The sequence below is a fragment of the Panthera leo genome, chromosome B3 (assembly GCF_018350215.1).
Source record: "Panthera leo isolate Ple1 chromosome B3, P.leo_Ple1_pat1.1, whole genome shotgun sequence".
NCBI classification, from domain to species: domain Eukaryota; kingdom Metazoa; phylum Chordata; class Mammalia; order Carnivora; family Felidae; genus Panthera; species Panthera leo.
This window is the reverse complement of record NC_056684.1, coordinates 76,574,844-76,595,744: the sequence shown is the minus strand read 5'-3', so window position 1 is coordinate 76,595,744 and position 20,901 is coordinate 76,574,844. Positions and strand designations below refer to the sequence as shown.

Sequence of the window (20,901 nt, the reverse complement as noted above, 5' to 3'; positions counted from 1 at the left end):
CTAACAGCTCAGAGCCTGGAGCCTGCTTCGGATTCTGTGGGTCTCCCTCCCTCTCTCTGCCCCTCCCCGCTCACACTCTCTCTCTCTCTCAAAAGTAAACATTAAAAAAGAAAGAGAAAAAAAGAAAGAAAGAAAGAAAAGAAAAGAAAAGAAAAGAAAAGAAAAGAAAAGAAAAGAAAAGAAAACCCTGTTGTTCTTGTTGTTGCTTTCATAGTACTCACTAATTTGGTAATTTTTTTTTATTACCCTATTACTTGTCATCTGTTCACTCTACTAAGATATTTGGGAGAAGAAGAGAAAAACTGGTGTTTTTAATCACTACACCCTTATGTTTAGAACAAGTGCCTTTTTCACTGTATGTGCTAAATAGGTATTTGCTAAATGAACAGGCTGGTGAACTTTCTACTACTTGGACCAAAATACTCAGTACTTTTACTGAATAATTAAATCAATTTTATTAAGCCATATAGTTTCTATGTTCTACAATATATTTCTGCCTAAGTTTCAGGGTTAGATCAAACAATCATCACAGAAGCAGGAGAATGCTATGTAGCAATTTTAAGATTAAATACATTGATATGTTCATGTCCTATTTAAGTGAAGAATTAAGTCTGAGAGTTGGATTAGGGAATCTGTAGTATACTGAAGAACAATGAAAGCTAGATCTAGAATGCCTCATGTGACATAATTTAAGACAGCTTGAAATAAAAATGAGATATCAAAGGTTCCAGTTTTTGTTTGTATTTTTGAAGCTTCTAGACATAAACTGAGCTCTAAAATATCCAAGAACTTTCTGGGGACAGTTTTGTTTGGTCAGCCTAAAACCACTGAGGATCAGGCTCTCTACCTAATCCTTGATCAAATTTGAAACAGAATATATTAGCAATTAAATAAAATATACAAGCAATAGCAGAAGGCAACACACAGGAGAGCTAATAATGAAATGTTTTGTCATCTGCAGGAGCCATTGAGTGAGCGATGATGAGTAAGAATTTTTCCATTATCTCTATCCAAATAATATATGATGTGTCTTTGTAAATGCATCCACTCCCCCATCTTCCAGGCAGATTGCCTCCCTAAGCTCCTTGAGAGAAATTTAGGAGCCACCATTGGTTAAAAAATATTTTATAATAAAAAATAATTACCTAGGAAGGATTTTAATAAAGAACAAAGTTTCTTTCTACCCATCTGTGATAGAGTGAGAACTTTCCTCAAATCATTTTCAAGTGGATAAAAAGGCAGAGAGGAAAATAAACTGCTATTCCTGGCATCCAAACATGACACTAGAAGGAACTGAGACCCCTCCCTTGCAGATAAACTTAGCATATGTCAAAGGTAAAGGAGAAAACTTGTTAAAGATGCCAGTCTCCAGTTTCTTTATCTTTCTGTTTTGTGTTTTATATACATAAAAATGCACTACTATGGTGAATTCTATGTTAGGAAGAGAACTCAATCACTAGAATAGTAAGACTAGGGTAATAAGTACAGTATTTTCAAACTCAATTGTACAAAACGGTAATTTTCTTTGTTTTCCAGAACTCAACCTAGTTTCAATTTTAAACCCATTCTATCCTGGACAAAAAAGAAACATCATTTTGCCACTTCAAAGCAGACTCAAGGATTCCTCCTAACTTTCCTTTTCTTCCTGATATTGTATATAAACACCAAGGTCATTTTGGTGAGAGATAGAATGGGAGATGTGACATCTTGTCATCCATCCATTGCCTATAGTGATAGCCAATGAGGTATATTCTCTAATCTAGTTTCTGGAATTAAAATCCTCATAATGGTATCATCTAAGGTGTCCAGTTCTCATGTGGTCTCATTATATGATCTATGCCACATAAGTTGCTACAAATGTCCTCCAGTTTTTCTGACTCACAAACCTATGACAACATCATTTAGAAAAACTATCTGCCTAGACTGTAAATGTTGATGCATGGAGAGCCCATTTAGCCATTTCATTCTATTCTCTTCTACTGAGAAGGCACACAGAACCTTGGAAGCACAGATTTTTACCTGATTGCAAATCCCTAAATTTGTTCTACTTTCTCCCCATCAGTTTAGAATCACAAGTGAAGCAGGAAGGAGTAAGAAAGTCATACAGCATCTTGATCACTAAACTTCTTTTTTCAGGTATAAGGATCTTTCTCTAGTCTGGAAGAGTTCTGGGGTGGGAGTGGAGGACAAACAAACTCCTTCTGTGTGGTCATGTACTTTTCCTCTAATTTTGTTGCCTTACACCTGGATAGTATCCTTTAAAATATAAAAGGCAAGAATGTTAGGTTTTTGCTTTTGTTCTGCTATTCTCTTGAGACTGTGCTCCCCTAAGCAAAGAGTGTTTCTTGTATAGCAGCTATCTAGAAAAAGAAAAGTTCTTCGGTATACAAAAAGAGATTTTATATTTAATACATTATTTTTTTCATATTTAGTGTTCAACAATAAGTTTTCTGAACTTAATCATTTAATGACAGCTTAATAAGAAAGTATTAGATTTCATGTTACTTGTCTATAAAATTTCTAATAAGAAAGTATTTTGAGTTTGCTTTATGTAGAGCTCTCTTTTTTATGGAAAAAATAGCATCACTAGTTTAAAACCCATCTGTAACAGTACAAGAGTAAATGTGGGCTTATCAGAATTTACTCTTAAATACAAGTGATGAGTTTAATTTAAAGAATTGAGAGCTTAAATGAGGAATCTTATTATTTTTCCAAGATACCAGTGGTATTTACTCACTCTTTCAAATATTTTAAGTGAAACTGAGAATTATTCAAGAATAGTGTAGCCAAGCTAATTATCAAAGCTGTTTCATACAAATTACTATTTAGACAAGCTAGCACAAGCCATTGTGCTCCTCACCATACAGAATTCACAAATTGAAGACAAAATCATCTTGTGAATTTATAAGAAAAGTAATCTAGTACATAGTAATGAGTAGTTAGGATTTTGTTGATTTATGATTTTTAAGATGGCTTTCAGACTCAAGCTCATTTAACTCTCAAAGTAACTCTGTGAGGTATGCAGTGTTTTTTTTTTTTTTTCATTTAAATAAAAAGCAATTAGACTCAGAAGAGGTACATTATTTACTTGAGGTCATAAGTCACAAAAATTCAAAAGGAGAGCTAGAAATACGTTTTGAATGATAATACAATGGTTTTTCTCCTCAGAATTATAGTAGCAAAATCTTAATGAGAGTCTTACTGTACTCAGGGATGGATTGCACATATTAGCAGCACAACTTAATTAAAACACTCTTATTAAAGAGCTATGATGGGGCCCATAGATGTAATCTGCCCCTTAGGAAATTTGATAATTCAATAGATTACCCTATTTCCTGAGTAATGTGTTATGCTACAATATTTTAAAAGAAGTATCTGTTCTTAGTAATAACCCTTCCACATCTTATTTACATGACTAAAATTCTTACTAATCTATTCCTCTGATATTTTACCAAAATAAACATCTAACTAGTTCTCTTCTGAAAAACCATAAATCCCAAGTTATTCAAATCATGACTGATGAGATTTATTGGATATCAACATATGAGTCTTCAATAAATAACGCTTATTCTTTTCAACAGGCCTGCATAATTCAACAATGATGATGATCGGAAAGTGTGATAAAGAGCATACTAACATGATAGAGATGTGAGTAACTGTTTTGTCCTCACAGAGCTTCAAAGAATTGAACAAATACAGAATTCATTACGGCAGTTCTTCAAATAAAACTAAAAAGGAAAAAAAAAAGATCAGTTCAATTTCTATAAGCGAGAGATTGGAATTAGTTGAAACAGGCTGTGGTAGCTATTCTCTGGGGAGAAGAGTTGTTAACTCAATAGAATCAAGTCCTGAGATGGAGGGGGAGAAAAACAAACCAATCAAGGCTAATGGTTCCTGATGAACCCAGATTAAACACAGAGATTGGTCTGGTTTAAATATACTCAAGGGAACAGTCCTTCAGACAAGAGTATCAATTTTCACTCTGGGTCAATAGGATGAAGAGTGTGTGGTTAAAAATCAGATATTGCAAATGTATACAGCTTGAGTCAGGATGCGTGTTGGGGAAAAACAAAACAAAACAAAACAAAACCTGGCTGTCAGAAGATGCTCTGAGGGTATGTGAAGAATTTTAATTAATATAGCTAAATAAAAATCATTTAAATTAATTAGAGAATTGAGGAAGATAGTTTAAAAATAAATATGTGCTGGGGAATGGAAGGGAAAAAAAAAAAAAAAGAGGTTAGAGTGGGAGAGAGCCAAAGCATAAGAGACTCTTAAAAACTGAGAAGAAACTGAGGGTGATGGGGGGTGGGAGGGAGGGGAGGGTGGGTGATGGGTATTGAGGAGGGCACCTTTTGGGATGAGCACTGGGTGTTGTATGGAAACCAATTTGACAATAAATTTCATATATTGAAAAAAAAATAGAAAAAAAGCAAAATAAATAAATAAATAAATATGTGAAAGTCAGGAACTGTTCTATGTATCTATCTTAAGAAATAGAAAAAAAAACATAACATTGAAGATATGAAAATACTTATGAGTAAACTTTGTCCAAAACATCTAGGATTAAAATGAAGAAAAACGCAAAAGTACTAGATAATATAAACACTTGAAAAAAAAAAAAAAAGAGAAAGATCACTGCACACGAATACTAAGTTTAAATCCTGTAAAGATTTATATATAGTCTGATTTCTCTTCGTCATATGTATCTTTCACCTTTTAAATACTGTAAAAGTTTAATATCTTTCCACAAAGTAATTTCCATATTTTTAACTTTATTTATTTATTTTGAGAGGGAGAGACAGAGCACGAGCAGGGAGCAGAGAGAGAGAGGAAGAGAGAGAATCCTAAGTAGGCTCCACACTGTCAGCGCAGAGCCTGATGAAGGGCTCAGATTCACCAACCTTGAGATCATGACCTGAGCCGAAATCAAGAGTCAGAGGCTCAAATGACTGAGCCAGTCAGGTGCCCCAGTAATTTCTAGGTTTAAAACAAATCTAATAAAAATTCTCAATATTATTTTTGTTAATCTTATACAATGCCACTAAAATTTATTAAAGGATATACTGATAAAAGGCAAATAAATTGATGGTATCTCTATAAGGATGTTCAATGCAGCCTTGTTTTAAATAGTGAAAAAATGCAATTATTTAAATATTTAAATTAATGATGCTGCACTGATGACTATGATTTTTTTAGGCATTATTTTTTTTTTTTACAATAAACACATTGTCAGGTAAGTTACAAAATGGTATGCATATTATAATGATGATTTTTATTTCAAAAATATTTTGGAGATATGTAATAGTTATGAATAATTATACTTACAAAAAAGACTGAGCCAAACCCTCAGTGCTCCCCGATGGAGGCAGATAAGTCTCTCAGGATGGGAATAGAGAGGACGACTCACTATCTGGTTTGAGGAACAGTCTTTGAGCAATCCCCAACATTTGTAACTGGCCCTTCCCAGGTATTTTTAAGTTCATGCTTCCTTCTTCAGTCTGATACCATTTAGTTTTTTCAAGGGAATAATCATAGTTTTTATCTACTGTTTACCAGAATGTTTAATTATAGACACATTATATATATACACACACATATATAATATATATGTACACACATATATATATTATGTATACATTATATACACATATATATAGGCATTACGTATACACACATTTATTTACTTTCATAACCGTTATTACTAACTAAGGTTTCAGGCAGGGAAGGATGGCTGCGGCGTATGTTTATTCTATAACTCTGAAACAAAAGTGAAGAAAATATTGAAAATATATTTTGTGAATAACAGCCAACAGGGCTTACCTCTGTGTTTCAGTGTTCATTCTTAAGTGGTAGAATCACAAATCATTTTTATTTTCTTCTTTGAGCTAATCCATGCTATCTGAATTTTCTACTCTTGGCATATATTGGTTTTGTAATTATAAAATATACAATTTGTGTTATTATTTTTAATTTCCCTAATTATATCTTCTACAATAAGGAACAACTGAAAACATTTAAAAATATCTTTACTTTTATTGTCCCAGATTATTTATAGAAGGAAAATGGGCATTTTCTATTAAGAAATGCATGCAGATCTGTGCAACTACTTATTTCCGAGACTATACTGTGTTAACTGGTCACACTATTAGAGTATAACTTTCTTCAGAATAAAAATTGCATCAAATGCATTTTGATACTCTTGATACCCAGCTAGCACAGGGCTTTGCACATAGTACTTAATGAAACTTAAGTAGAATTTAATTCAAGTATTTTAAAGCTAACGTACTATACCCGTATCAGTCTCATTTAATTTTTTTTTAATGTTTTATTTTTGAGAGAAAGAGAGACAAAGCACAAGTGGGGGAAGGGCAGAGAGAGAGAGAGAGAGAGAGAGAGAGAGAGAGACAGATCTGAAGCAGGCTCCAGGCTCTGATCTGTCAGCACAGAGCCCCATGCGGGGTTTGAACTCATGAACTGTGAGATCATGACCTGAGCCAAAGTCGGTTGCTTAACCGACAGAGCCACCCATTGCCCCTCATTTTATCAATCACCTAATACATTCTAACTTGATACATTTGAGGGGATATGTTTTAACTCCCTAAAAATACTTTTTAAAAGCGTTTGTATAACAAGTGTATGTCATCATATTGAAGATACAAAATTTGAGGCATATTGTGTACTTTTTCATTATAAACTCTATTTTATTATCTTAAAAAAACAAAGAGTATTTAGTACCTCAAAGAGAAACTGCCTATGCCCAAAGGAATCATTACATGCTTGAGATCCGACTAATAGTATTATTTCAATTTTTATATTTAAAAATATTTTCCTATCATTATTTCAGGAACAAAAATAAACTTGAAAACTTACAGCATACAGCTCCATATAGAACTGACTAGCATGTAGTGTTAGTGTACTGAAAAAATACTGGTTTTTTTTCTCATTGCCCAAAATGTTAAAATTTTGTGGAAGCTGATTATTGGTCTCAGATTAGAGTCACATCTTCCCAAAGGGCACCCAAACTAGAATGTTTAGAAATATGGGTCACTGGGACAAAATTTATTGTAGAATAATGTACGATATGTAGGATTTCAGGGAACTTCTAGGGTTTTTTAGGGTTCTGACAACATGCAATGTGAACAAGTCAGAACCTTGACCTGTTCCTCTATTCACTTTATTGAGCTAGGCTTACTGTAAAAGCAAAAATTTCATATGTGCTGAAAATATGAACATCCCACATAGGGTTCCAGCAGCTAAGTATGAGAAAAAATTCTAATTTTACTAGACTGCTGATTGATTTCCTAAAGTCCCATTGCTTTCGATTTCTCAGTGATGACATACTTCCCTGCAGTCAATATGCATCTCTTAATTTGTTTGCAGGAAAATTGGCCTCTTTTGTCTTCTCAAATCACACTTTGTAATCAATGGCTATGTTCTAAATGCAACTCAGAAATGTCTTTAGAAACCAAGGGCAGTTTCAATAAATTATTTTTAGCGTGATGTCCCTCTAGGAACTTATTATTACTACAGCAAAGCAGCAAATTATATTTTACTTCTTCCTCGCATTTACAAACGGACACAGATTCTACTGCTGTAGGCCAAAATTTAGAGAACAGTCACATACTGTGAAGATATTTTGTCCAATAATATATATTCCCAAATCATTTCTTAGAAACATGCCATAGTTACATTATTCTCGTGATACTTCCTATATTTTAAAACATACAAATTGATTCTTTAGTCATTTGGTGAACCTAGTAAAGTAAATCTTCAATACCTGTACATGGAAAGAAGTCTTAATTTTTAGGAAACCCAAGGGCCATACTATCAAAAGATCCAGGGTAAGATACTTAGGCTTGTAATTTAAAGTCAAAATGAGATTACAATAATGAGTAACAATTACTGCCCAGAATGAGCTATCTCATCTATATTGGGTGCTTCCATTCCACAAAATAGTTGATCTTTCTCTGAGATTAGTTAATGCATTATACTATTATTTTATTAGATGTATGGTATAACTGTATCATTTCAGTTACCTACCACTGAGATAAATCTCACCAGTAGATGGCCTACACAAGCCCCCCTGATCGAAGATCTCTGGATTTGAGCACAGCACCTTAGCAAGTTATCATCCTTGACTGGTCTGCCCTACAAAATCCGTTCCTTATAAGCAACAACAAATGCCACAACCTTAAAATCTTACAATAACGTCGGAAAGAGATCCTACATTAACATCTAGCCACAATGTAATCCCAGTTAATCCCGTTGAACAAAAGATGAAAGTGAAGAAGCAATCAAAGCCAAAACCAAAACAAAGATACTGCCAGAACAACTGCCAAAAAGTATAGCTGAAAGCTAGTAGTAGGGTCACTTTAGGTAGGTCATAGAGTTCACCAAGACTGAGGCTCAGCTGTAGAGCCACTGCTGATCACCCACAAGTAAGATTCACTGATTCACTGACATCCAGTGCTAACTGGGCACCAGTGCTGCTCCAGGCACTGATCTAAGAAGGGGATCCAGGAGTGAACAACCTAAACAAAGTCCCTCCTTTCACAGAGCTTCCACTTTGCGTGAAAAAAAAAAAAAAAAAAAAACATCCACAAAATATATAAATGTAAAGTAATGCTAAGAGCTCTAGAGAAAAAGCAAAGTACAGAATTCTCAAATGACCATGTTACCGCAAATGCCTTGAATATATACTTTAAAATGACTTCAGTATAATGTTATACGAGTTATGAAACAAGAAAACAACTTCTGCAACTTATATTCATACTTATATAAGTAAGTTTTCCAAAATTATTAGTAGCAGGATTAGTGCAAGATCCAACATTTTTTAATTCTAGGCTATGCCTAGATATATGTCTTAGTGTTCAGATTTCATTAGCCATAGGCTACATTTAGGTTTAAGGATTATAGTATTACCTTAAGAAGAGCATTAGAATAAAACTCAGTAAATGAGGATTCTAGGATTCAAGAGATCATGAGATCATGAGCAAATCTTAATCTCTTTTTGTTGGTTTCCTCCAACTAGCAAATGCGGATAAGCTCTTTCAAATAAATATAAAGGAGTATCTGAGAAATTTTGTTCAATTTAATTCAACACATCATGTACCAGGTATTGTGATAAGCATAGAGATACACTGAGGAAGACAACAAACACTAAATAATTCATTGAAGATGTTAGAAAAGTGGAGATCTACCCTCTTCTAGAAGAAAGATAAGCCACTCTAAAACAAGCACAGACCTAAAGATTGAGGGTATAATAGTGCATCTACTAAGTGATGTAAATTTAAACTCTTCGAGGTTCCAAAGAAAAAAAGCAATGAGTATTTATTTGTATGATAACAGTGGTAGACGTCATATTAGTATAATTTTATATCAGAAAATTTACAATAAACCCCTAACCCTACATAAATGATATACAGGAAAATAAACAAGGTTATGTATGTTAATATCTTCACACTACCTTTTTGAGTGAAATATGAACTAACCAATTAAAATTAAAACATGTCTAAATCTTACAGGTGTTTTCACAGAATGTGTTGCTAGCATTTTCTCTATCTTCTCCTTTGTGTCTCATTTTTCACTTACTTTACTCTATCAAACAATCACACTAGTTACTAGACAGCATAGTCAAAATAAAGTGGCACCTGAAATTGTTCATTTTTGTACTAAAATCATTGAAAAGAGAGTGAATAGCTGTAAGCAGTTTTCTCTTTAGAAAGTGTTACAGTTGTTAGAGAAAAGTAAAACATTAATTTCTCTATGAACTTTAATTTTTTTTCATAAATTTTATAAAGCTAATCACACTCTTTAATTTGATTTAAATATCAAATTTTGATGATGAATCTGTATATATCACCGTGATAGAACAAAGAAATAAGATTTCTAAGGCTCACAAAAGCTACATCAATTTTCCATTAAAAGCTTCAGAATTTAGCTGATCTCATTTAATAATAACCTAATTAGTGAAAGTAAGGAAATAATAACATTCATTAATATATTATCTATTTTATATAAATTATATAATGAAATTCATCTACAGCCATAAAAACATTGGTTATAATATAAATAACTCTGATAATATGTTAACACACTGAGAAACCAAATTTAACCTGTAAGTATGTATTTAGTCACTGAATTTGTACAAAATCTATTCATCAAAACTCCATCTACATTCATTTCTTACATGTAGGAAAAAGGGTGAAGGGCAGGGAGAAGGGAAGGTGAGAGGAAGAGAAGAGAGAGGAAGGAAAGAAAGAATTTCTAATACCATATTCCTGCACCAAATTTCAGGCTTTTCAAATACCTAACACAAAACGGAAACCATTTTGTATGTTGTCATGCTAAACATAACCAATAATGGCTCCTGTCCCCAGTTTCAGTTAAATGCTAAGAAATATAATTCTTGCTTTTACCTTTTGTTTTCCTACTATGATCTCCAAAGAGCCATTTCAAAATTATTGTTCTATTACAAGCCTGGCTCAGTTCCTTTTATCTGCCTTATTTGCATTTATGTTTGGGATAAGAATTTCATAATACAATATTCTCAATGTGCCTCTGATGGTCTTTTGAAACCTCCCCAATAATAACTCACCTTATCTCCAAAATATTAAGAAGGCCAGTTCATCAGCCCAAATGCCACAATTATTTCAATTATTTTATCTCCTCAAAACTAACCTTTTTTTTTTTTTTTTTTTTTTTTTGCACTAAGGTCACAGTACCACCAATCCAATAGGATAAATAGGATAAAATAATCCACACTGCATACTTCCTTAAAGCTTTTACTTCCTATAGAAGTAGAAAGCAGAAGAGGAACAATACAAGCACTGTGAGATTCTAAGTAGAAGACAGGTGTTTCTTTGTTTTGTGCTGTTTTGCTTTATTTGACATTTAACAAGCTCAGAAAAATGAAAGATTTCTCCTTCAGGAGAACATATTAGATGAGTAGCCATAGTGAATCTTTTCCCTGCTGATCCCTAAAAGGAGAACAATTGCCAAGTGTTTGCATATGGGCCAAAAAAAGCCTATCTCAACATTCAAACTGTTTGAAAGATGAATCATTTTAATATCTATGTAAAATTTGCATTCTATTCCTTTAAATCCTATTGTTTTCACTTACTTAAAAAAAATCCCAAACCTTCTAATAATATTGAAGTTGCAGGCTGCCACAACTCTCCTGTGTAGGAGAGTTTAGAGCACTGCTGGCATACAACCACACAATCCCTGGAGGATTTACTGCCAAGTCTGAAATACATTACTAAACAAGGTGATATTTTTGATGAAGCACATTAACTTACAAAAAAAATTATCAAATGCATGGCATAATTAACCTTAAGAGGTTATATAGTCAAACCACAGTTTGTAGGTACTATTACATTTGGCAAAAAACATAGTAATCTACCCTTCTGTTTGAACATTCTCAATAGGGGAAATCACATATCCTACCATGTTAGCAAGCATAGTAGTCAAAAAGTGATTCAAATTCAAAATGCCTTCCCCAGGTACAAGTCATCTATTCCTATCTACCTAGGATGCAATGAAGAAAATCTATTAACTACTATTACATCATCATTATTATCTCTTTTACGTTACTAATTTTTGTAAAGAAGCAGTTGGTTTTACTCTGAATTGTGCAAGGCCTGTGAGATAATAATAGCTGGAAAGATAGTAATAGACTTGAAGCAACATCCTCAATACCTCTGAAACCTCAGGGGAACTGAGAAACCAAGGAATTGTCAATCCAAGGTCATGTAGAATTAAAAAAAAAAAAAAGTCAATAGGAAGCCAACCTAGGACTTTCAGTCTTCTGCTCTTACTGTTTAAATAGTCTCACTATCTTTAAAGTTCTTTTCCATTCAGGTAAGACAAAGCCCTATGGGATTCATTCCCCCTTGTGCAGGTTGCTTAGCTGAGCCATACATTTCTATTGGCCCTATTGATTAGGCATCTGCTTCCTCTCTGTGGATGGTTTGCTCTTGTGGAACCGTGTTTAGCAGCTGTTACAGTTCAGATGAGTGTTGACAGGATGAAAATTAAATTAACACCCAATAACATTTTAACACCTGGTCCAACAACTGCAATATCATTGAATTTCACCTTTTCGAAATTGCTTCGGGAGTTAATTCATCCTTACTTTGACTTTGACCTAAGGAGACACTCCTATAATTTTGCTACAAAAGACTTTCCCTTGACTGTTCATTTATAATTTCCGTAAACCTTCCCTCTGATTCATGTTCAATGACTGCATGGGCAGTCTCTGGAAAATACTCAGAAATATTCCACTGGAAGATGTGCTACTCTCTAGATAATATGTAAAGAGTGCGTATGAACAGAAAATGTTAACCAAAAAGGAAGTAAGTTTCACTGTAGCATAAGCCAGGCTGATGCGCAAATAATTATCTACTCTGGGAAAATAATGTTGGAAAGAATGCAGGTTTCTTACACTATGACTTCCTAACTCTCGACTGGCATATGACTAATGTTAAGGATACAGAGCATGATCCTTATGCTAGTAGACTGTCAAGTCAGAAAGCCTCATTTAAAAATTAAACTCTGCTGCTCTCAAACATGTGACTTTGTTTAAAAACTTGAATCCCTAAGTTTTAGTTTCCTCATAAAATCCAACTAATAATAGTACTTGCTTCATAGGGTTGTTTGACAATTACACAATCCAGGTAAAACTCTTAAAGTGATAGTGCCCTACAGAATCTGACACATACTAAGTCCTAAGTAAGTCTTATGTACCATTATTTTGTCATAGACTACCCAAAGTGAAAAGGAGTTTTGAGATCATTTAATCCTATCCTCTTATTTTACTGTTAAGTAAACATAAAGAAGTTCAGTTACTTCTTCAAGGACATATATCTGCACAGTCAGTGCTGAGAAACAAATCTAGGTTTCCTCATCAGAGCTCATTTTCTTTTCAGAAGACTGTCAACTCCTTAATAGTCTACTTAGAAAAGATTCTGTGAACATACTATGTAACTCATTCACTTAAATCTCTTCTTTCTGTATTCCTCTTCTCTCTGGGAGAAAAAAAAAGGTGGCATTTGCTATTTGCCAGGGCTATTGAGACCCATAGATAACAAAACTATCATCCTATCATTTGGTGTTGAGAATTCCTATCAGATGCTAGATGTTCTGCCTAAGATAAATATAACACAGTACCAAACATATAGTAAGGCAAGAAAAAAAAAATGTTACTGCATAACCACTTAACAAATACAGACCAATAAACAATTGTTAGAAAATGATAATCCATTTAGTGGATTTTACAAGATCTTCACTTCTTGTTTCTTTTGCCTTCAATTCTATTGCTAATTATTTTTGTAGGGAAGTGTGACTAGCAGAAGGGAGAATTGCATCTTTTAATATAGTTGGTATTAGTACTTGTTAACAATTTTTGGCAACTGTTTTGTATTTCTACACATTGATATTATAGGCTATGATGAGATTTTTGGATCAATAGTAAATTGTATTCATTCATCTACTTTTCCCACCTGTCTTTTTCTCCACCATTAGACTTGAGAGCTTTTGTTCTTGTTTTTAGGATAGGTTAGTTTCCCATAGTATTTTCTTCCATTCTTTTTGTTTTGTTTCATTTCATTTGTTTCATTTCTCATTCCGAATATATGGGAGTGAGAGTATAGACATGATTTGCAAGACACAATTTGGAGATAATACTTTCAAAAAATTGTACTTTGAAACATTATTTTATGTTAATTCTTTTTAGTAAAACATCTCAAATCCTATATTGTTAAGTTTGCAAAATTCAATGTAAGCATTAATTTTTCAGAAAATATTTTAATAAAAGAACATATAATTCCATGGTGAATAAAAGAGTGATGGGGAAGGGGGTATGAGGTTCTAACTACTCTAACCTGCTAGTATGAGAAAGCAGTCTTCCAGAAGTAAAAATCAAATAGGGGGAAATACTTAACGTCTTCAAAATGTTGTATAATTGTTTAATTGCCTCATTCTCCTAAATGGTTCCCTCTGTCCCTTCAGGCAAATAAAGCCTTTGTTACTTTAACTCCAGAAAGAATCTAATCACCCTGGGGAGAATACACACACACACACACACACACACACACACACACACACACACACACATAATGTGCTTGGCAACACATATATCACTGATTCCTTCTATATTTCTCAGATAAACATATAAATATACTAGGACAGGTGTGTTTTAACTAAAAAAATAATAAGACTAATAAAAGTTTTAAAAAATTATTTCCAGCTACCTGAGTATGCACTTACAACAGGAAGAAAGCTTACAAGATTCTCAAATTCTCATAGATATGATAATGGTTTTAATCAATTATTTGCAAGATTAATTATTTAGCTTCTGAAAGCACTCCTACTAAAACTAACATTTTCATACCATGGTATTAATATGTCAATGTTGCATAAGGAGTCATTTGAAAAAGAAATTTTTATAAACCTGCAAGTTCAACTAAAATATGGTTGAACATTGTTTTTTTTAATTTTTTAAAATGTTTATTTACTTTTGAAGGAGAGAGAAACAGAGCATGAGCGAGGGACAGAGAGAGAGGGAGACACAGAATACAAATTGGGCTCCAGGTTCTGAGCTGTCAGCACAGAGCCTGACTTGGGGCTCAAACTCACGAGCCCTAAGATCATTACCTGAGTGGAAGTCTGATCTTTGACTGAGCCACCCTGGTGACCCTGGCTGAACATTCTTAAAAGGCCAAAGCAACAAGTAACACTTTGCTTTTGAATATTTTAATTATTCTGTACTACAAAGAGGTGTCATCATCTAGAAAAGAAATATTGTTTTTCTAGGAAGAAAAAAATAAGGGAAAAAAGGAGTAAAATCAGGAAAAGTTCTGGGGCACCAGGGTGGCTCAGTCAGTTAAGCAGCTGATTCTTGGTTTTTGGCTCAGGTCATAATCTCCCAATCGTGAGGATAAGCCCCACGTTGTCCTTGGGATTGTATCTCTCCCTCTCTCTCTGTCCCTTTCCTGCTCATTCTCTCTCTCTCTCAAAATAAATAAATAAACTTAAAAAAATACTCTCAAAAAAAATTAAGAAAAGTTCCCATCTATTTTAATACCAAATATGGTGTTCTCAAGTAATATTTCATAAAGTCATGTAATTGGAAATGTTCTTAATATTTCATTCTATCCACACCCATGCCTCCTGGAAAGAGAATCAAAAAAAGGAGAAAAACAACTATAGCATCTTGAATTAAAAAAAAAAAAAAGGAGCAATTCATTAGCCTCTGGTTTTATTAAGAAATACTCCAGACATGAGAATATCACATTACTTTAAATGCTTATCATGTTCATAATCCATCTGTCCATTTGCGTACAGTGTGATCATTTGGGCAACCAAAGCACTACTGCCATTCATTAGACATAAAAAAAAAAAAAAAATTCATTCATTAAAAAATCCATAGAATCACAAACCCAGAATGAAGGCAGAGGATCACCTTAGAGGAGCACTTCATTTTATAGATAAAGAGACTATGACTGTAAAAAGTGGCATGTTTTGCACACAATCACACACATGATCAGAAAAAAAACAAGATTCCTATGAAGAGACATTACCTGATGGGCCAACATTCATTTTACTACACCACACTAACTTTACAAATTCCTTTGTGACTTATTACCAACGCCTAAATGGCTTCACAAACTAACAGGGATTTGAAAACTCTGGGACATTTCCCCTATTTGTCAAAGAAAAATCAAGATCTTACCCACTGGGTCATGACTCAGACAGGAGAAGTCATTTGTTCAAATGTTTACCTCCTGCTCTTGCAGTGCCTTAACCAGCTATAATATAAGATTGCTTCCCTGTTTGTTTAACATTTGGTGGTAATGCAATAAATAAAACATCAATCAGCAAGAGTGACTGTATTCAAATCAAGAAAATTTTGGAAGTGAAGGTTTATAATTATGTATTTGGCACCGATATATATTAGCAGAAAAATTATATATATACAGATTGGGTAAGAAAGTTAATCAAGTTTATTTCCGCATGTATAAATAATGTACTAACTGTTTCAATATAAGACATGCCCACTATTAGAGCTCTCTGAATCTCTACTACGGCTGTTTATATGAAGGATGAGACATATACCTCTGTTTGGATATTGCTTTGCCCTTACTTTCATAGACTTTTTAGCTGTTTCCCTGATTACACTTCTAATATAAGTTCCATTAAAAAAATAAACCAACCAACAAATACTATTTCCATGGAAACTGGAATTCGATCACCAAGAAAGCAAAAAAAAAAAAAAAAAAAAAGATCCCATTTTCATCAGCATTTAGGCTAGGCATACCAACAATAAATGTCAAGCCCTGGGAAATCTGCAGTGAGAATATTCTTTAAAGCAGCCTTGACAGACTCACCTAATCAAGACGTCATCTTGCTGCAGCACATCATACCCACATCCATATGAAATGCAACCTGTAGAAAGAAAAAGCAGAGAAAGACACAGTCACTCTTTGGCTAATGTTTTATTTATTACATCACCATCAAATGTTAAGTAAACAGTGAAACAGATTTTCTTTTACTTAGAACCATGAAAGAAAAGTCCTTTATCTAGAGATTATGATTTAAGGTTTTATTTTCAAACTGGGAATAATAAATGTAGTCATATTTGCTTTCAGTGAAAAATCAAGTTTAATATATTTATACAAATACAGCCATCCTAAGAAAATAGTTATAGAAGCTGAGGCTCCTAGAAGTTCATAAGACTGAGACTGAAGGAAGATTGCCTCAATTACACACCCAGGATGATGTTCAAGATGAACTAAGTGAGTAGAAAAATATATATATATATGTATATATATTCATATGTACAAAATATTAAATATAAGAAAAATATATTGTCATCTAATAGAAAATTTTACATATCTGTTTATTTTAGTGATTGCACTCAAAATATATAATTATTTAAAGTATTTCCCACCTAGCTTACTATTGTTTTTGTGTAAAGAATGAGTTACTAAATATCTTGAAAAGCAATCACACATTATGAACAATTTCACAAATTGTAATGTGACTACTGGGGAAAGGTAAGAGCTTAATATGAAATATCGAACGTGAATAGTCGAAATTTTTTTTCTTTGTTCTTGTTACATGTTTTGGACACAGTATTCATATCTTTACAGAACTATGCCCACACCCTAAAATGTAGACTTTTGGAAAAAGGGAAAGTGCTTTCCTAAGTAAGCTATAATGTAGGGACAGATCCCAGGGAGGGGAAAGAACTGCCATGGCTCCATACTAAGGAAACGGGTTGATTAATTAATGGTGGGCAATACTGGAGAGTCAGTAAAGATAAGAAGAAGGTTTGCTAAAACCAGGGATACAACAACCCTGAAAGGAGCACATTCCAGAATAAGCAACTTTTTCTTAAAGGACTAACAGTAAGCACAGATAATTTCTATATTAAAATTAGTTTCTATTCCATATTTGACAACCAAAATATATTTACTTACAAACACACTCAATAAATCATGACTAGCAACCTTAAGTATACTGAATCTACCATGTGGCTAACTTGTCCAAAACTAGCATTAGAGATGGAGAGCTAGTTCAACAGCACAATTTCATGGCCGAAACCAACAGGGTTCCACTCACTACTCAGGGAGAATGTCCATAAATTTAGAGCTCTCTAAAAAGTATATTTCTAACTTGTCTTCCAATATTATCCCATCTCAGAATCTCTAAGATTTTGTATTTAAGAATTCTACTTGAAGTACCTTCACTTGTTGGATTTAATCAATTACTTCCACTCCTATTCTCCGTGAAGATGGAAATTCTACGTCTGCCATCTTCAAAACAATTTCTAATTGTAATCTTTAAAGCCATTGTATTTGTTTGGGTCATCTGAGAAGCAAACAGGAGATGGGATCTGTCTCTCAAGAGACTCAGAGAAACATCAGCAAAGAATAAAGGGGAGGAAGCGCAGGCAGGCAAAGAAAACCTTCAGACTGCAATGCAGTCCTAACTGGGAAAGAAGAGCAGCAATAAGGAGGATTGGTTGCAGTGCAGCTCTAAGAAAATCTCAACCAAAAAGACAGGGAATTCCCAACCCAGTCTTGCCCACTAGAAGCATCCAGTTTGCCATCAGAAAAGGCCAACACTAGTATCCCTGCTGTATTTAATCAGTGATTGAGAAGATTTTAGAGAAACACGACCTCATTATGTACATGGTGGTAGATCCTGAGAGGTGGCAGCAGGACACGTGTTTAACTCTGCTCCCCACAACAGGAGATCTGAGGTGCCTTTCCATGAGCACCATAATAGTTTTTAGACTCCTTCTGCATCTTTGGAAAAAAGGTCTGAATTTTGTCCTAAAATGTTAAGAGAATTTTTAACTGTCAAAAAATCTGTAAGAATATGTATAGCAATTTACCCTCCAACTGGAGATAGGGATTCTATCTGTATCACAGTTACAGGGAAATGAAATTGATATCAGGCACACTGCCTACTGACAAACACTGTACTTGAATCAACATATCTCTTCATTCTCATGGGAAATTAAAAGAAAATCAGAGGACCCCACTTCCCCACTTATAAGTGTATATTCCTTTTTCTCTTGATTGATAAAAAATATCTTCAAATGAGTTTTTCTGTTTCTCAGTAAGGGTAGCATGCTTCTTCAGAATATGTAGATCCAAGAAGTTCTGTTACTTTGGCAAATACATACCAACTTCACTGAAAGGAGATAAAGGAATGACAGCTTAGTTAGTGCTAACGCTCTACAAGGTGAGGCTCATTTGTCTCTCCTCACATAATTCTTAAAGGACCAAGGTAGAACTACACTATCTCAAGAGTATATAGGGACACAATGTTCAAGGGTGAAAAGGTCCAAGGCCACTGAAAAACAACTAGAGAAATATTAGCTACATAGAAACAGTAGTGATTGCTTAGACTTGGTTTCCTATACTCCATTTTACCCTCCTGTTGGAGAGATTAGAAGGCAAAAATCATATAACTTCAACTCCCCTGGAATCTAGGTTTCTCGAAGTGAATTAGTTGCATTCACATTGTATTTGGGAGGGAGTGGTGGTTATAGCAAGCAAGCTCTAACAGGAGTATTTTTGCTTCAGACAGGCTGAATGTTCTGTTTCCTTGTCACTAATCATCTGGGTGTATGATGGCTGTACTAACAGGTAGTAGCAGTGGCAAGAGAAGGGTTTCGTTTTGTCTTTATCACAGCTAGAGTGTTGTGATCTTATAACAGAAAGTCCAATTGCAACCTCCTTAAAATACTTCTGTAAATACCTTGTTCCCTATGTGAACATCTAATTCCCTGCGAACACCCAACTCCCTGTAAACACCCAATTATCTGCAGTAAATCTTTTTCCTTGGTTTCATTTTCCTGAACAAACTTCAATTGATACAATGATTAGAATAGAGATTTACATGTTTGATAGGGAAGTAAATGGACTGAAACCATAAGGCAGAGGACTACAGAATGGCCATATTTGCATCAAGATGGAAAGTTACTGTGAGAGAGTCATAATTTTACTAGGGCTCTTCCAAAGAAAGACAACTTTGGTAGTAAATCCTGGGGAAAGGGATTACTGGTAGGGAATACCACAATACTTAAAAACTTACTAGTAAATTTTGATGGAGATAGGAAGTCAAAGGCTACCTAGGACCAGTTTCTAGTGCTTAATGATAATTCATCTTTGTGCTGTAGGACACTTTCAAGATTGCAAAGTGGAACCATCTGAGCATTCCTTAGCTAGTGCCCTCGACAAATTGAGCTAAAAATTATGCTAAACATGAGAAATGTTATTATCTGTTTTGTAGACAAGGAGACTGGGCCACAAAGAGATTTTCGTAACTGACAAGTAGTAGGTTCTGGATAAAAACTGTTTTTTGGTTTGTTTCTCAGTATATTTTATCTAGTACAATGCAGCCTCTCCACATAATATCTGTCCTACACAACAGTAAAACTTTTTTAAAAATATGACTTGAACTCATAGATGAATAATTTAGATATTGTATAGAAATTATAAGAAATCTGTAAAAACCTTTATATCCACTCAAATAGATAGCAAAAGAATGCACTTATCACTGATCTTTCAGTGAAGAAAACAAAACTTGCAAGAGCAGGTATAACAGCAACCTCACTTTCTATGTCTAATAGCATCCTGAGAGTGCATATATACTTTAATGTTTGCCTCCTAAAGACTCTACATGTCTTATTCTGTTGGAGTATTGTCATTATCCATTTGTTCTTGCTCTAGGTGATTGTACCTGTCCATTCCACATGCATTTAATAGAGATTCAGAGTTACTGAAATTTTATATCACGGAGTATCATACAGTATTACTATGTGAAATTTAAGCACCAGACAGTAACATGCACATCACAAAAGAAAATGTGTTTCATTAAACACACTAACATGAAAGAGGTAAACTTCAAGATGAGCAACAAAACAAGCAAAAGACACAGATATGTGCAATACATCTTACAGCAGGCTGTAGATGGGACAACCAGACCCAATGCTTTTGATTATACAATTTTAAGTGACCTGCAATCCACATTTATTCAATCCAAAAACAACTGCAATCTGATAAAATGTAATAAGAATTAAACGTGTATGTCATGATTCTATTAAGGGAAGTGTGCGATGGGAGGATTATTACATTTTGTCTTCCTCATTGCTTATAAAATAGTTTTGCCACCATGTAATGAGCATCGAGGATGTGCCAGGAACAATAGTAGGTGCTCCGCATAAATTATCATATTTATGCTTCACAATAATCTTATACAATATTAAAATTCACATTTGTAGATAGAGAAATATCTTAGAAAGTTTAAGAAATCTCCTTAAGAGCACGTAATTAATAAGTGGTAGCATAAAATTTGAAATTGAATAACTCTGTGCATGTA

At 33.9% G+C, this 20,901-nt stretch overlaps 1 long non-coding RNA gene across 1 annotated transcript in view; it reads right to left on the bottom strand.

The window, feature by feature from the left end:
- Positions 1–12,885: 12,885 nt before the first annotated feature.
- The window catches only part of LOC122222410, a 163,118-nt gene continuing 155,102 nt past the window's right edge, over positions 12,886–20,901 (bottom strand). The window contains exons 3-4 of the long non-coding RNA XR_006203737.1: positions 16,392–16,449; positions 12,886–13,031 (exon numbers count right to left, since the gene is read on the bottom strand). This is a non-coding gene — a long non-coding RNA (uncharacterized LOC122222410). The remainder of the gene's footprint in view (positions 13,032–16,391; positions 16,450–20,901) is intronic.